This window comes from Crocuta crocuta, unplaced genomic scaffold (assembly GCF_008692635.1).
Source record: "Crocuta crocuta isolate KB4526 unplaced genomic scaffold, BGI_CrCroc_1.0 scaffold1850, whole genome shotgun sequence".
Taxonomy (NCBI): domain Eukaryota; kingdom Metazoa; phylum Chordata; class Mammalia; order Carnivora; family Hyaenidae; genus Crocuta; species Crocuta crocuta.
The window spans coordinates 30439-32432 of NW_027532449.1; the positions used below are offsets into that span (position 1 = coordinate 30439).

The following is a 1994-nucleotide window of genomic DNA, read 5'->3' on the forward strand; positions in this document are numbered from 1 at the left end:
ATCAAGCAAAATTGTGATGAGGTTGTATATAGAGGAATTAGTATAGACAGATTGTTGCACAATTGATTTTAATTTACAAATATAATAAATATTTTCTGAATGAGTGACAATATATACAAACAGGCATCACATTACACATTTGTATAGACTTTCAAACAAAGAGCTTTTATTGAAAACCCTGAAGTTTTGAAGCTTATTAAACATGTTAGAATACAACTGTGTTTTGTGTTTAAGTTGTGTGTGTTGTGCAAGATTTTTGTGATACATTTGAGATATTTTAGATGAATCTGAATTGTTTGTTTCTTTTTTTAATGTTTTATTTGTTTTTGAGAGAGTGATAGAGACAGCATGAGCAGGGGAGAGTCAGAGAGAGAGGGAGACTCAGAATCCGAAGACAGGCTCCAGGCTCTGAGCTGTCAGCACAGAGCCCGATGAGGGGCTTGAACCCACTAACCATGAGATCATGACCTGAGCCAAAGTTGGACGCTCAACTGACTGAGCCACCCAGGCATCCCAATATCATTTTTTTTAGATCTTCAAGGTGACATAGCTAAATTGATAGAGAACATAGGCTAGTCTATTTATTTGATTACTTTACCTTGGAATCATTCAAATTTGTAGGAGAGATAGTTTGAAGTTCCTCCTTCCTATGATTAATTTCCAAAGCACTGTCCTTGCATCTCACATGTAACTGAAGAGCCAAACCACTGTGTTCCAAAAGCTTATCACGGAATTCTGAGGTCATAAAATAATATACAACAGCATCATGGCAGCAATTCAGATTTGTGAGACATAGAGAAATGAAGTGAAAACATAGGGTGATCTTAATAAACAGTTTGAAAAACCATGTTGTTTCACCATCATATAGAATAAGAAGTTGAGGTGGTAAGGAGTGAAACACACAATGAACACTACTGCACATATCAGAACCATCCACAAAGTCTTTTTTCTCTCTTTGGTATTCTGAGGAGGAACTTGGAATTCTTGTAAAGATTTTCTCGTTTTCCATGTGAATAATAATGGCAACAGGTAAAAAAAAAAATCCTCCAAGTTCAGCTATAGTTTTACCAATGGAGGAAGCCATGCTAATGTGCTGAAACCCTAAATCGGCAAAGCTGGATTCAGTGCTGTTGGCTAAGGCAGTACTCCTCAGAATTGGAAGTAGCAAACAGGGAGTCCCCACAATGATCCATATGGCAGCACTGATGCTTCCCGTCATACCTACACTTCTAGCCTCTGGCTCTAAAGGGCTTGAGGAGAAAGAAACATCTCTGAAGGCTGATGCATGTCAAGAAACAAATGCTGGCATACATGTTGAGATACTTCAGGTAGAAGCACCGTAGGCAAAGGGCCTTTGAGAAAGGCCAGTAGTGGCTGATGTAATAGTAAATCCAGAGAGGTAAGTACAGCACATGAGCAAGATCAGCCACAGAGAGGTTGATCATGAAAATGATGGCTTTATTTTTCTTGTTGATGAAGTGACACAGAACCCAAAAGGCTACACCATTGACCAAAAGACCAGGGATGAATATGAGGATGTAGGTGGTTGCATAGTGAGAGTACTGAAATAACGTTTGAATATTTGTGCACTTTGTTCTTATATTGGTTGTGCTGTTACTTCCCATCTTGAGGATGTATGTTTCTTCCTTAAGGAAAACATTAGTGTGATGGTTTCTGCAGAAAACAGAGTAAAAATAGGGTCAAACGCATGTCAGTCTATGTTTGGGTTTACAAATATATTTGTGTCCTACTCAATAAATATTAAAGTGTGAACTTTCACAAATTCAAAAGATNTATTATGAAACATATTTTTTAGAAATCATGAAGATCACTGTTTTGCAAAAACCTCAGTCAGGTTTTCCCTTCAGTACTTTGAGGGAGTAATCAAACTTGTATAGATAATCAACAAGCAATTTCCTCACTGGAAAATTAACTATATATATATATTTTTTTCATTCAACAAATATTTATTGAGCATATGCTCATTATCAGGT

At 36.9% G+C, this 1994-nt stretch overlaps 1 pseudogene; it reads right to left on the reverse strand.

Moving 5' to 3' along the window:
• Window positions 1–589: 589 nt before the first annotated feature.
• Window positions 590–1625, reverse strand: LOC144244191 (putative P2Y purinoceptor 10; annotated as a pseudogene).
• Window positions 1626–1994: the final 369 nt, after the last annotated feature.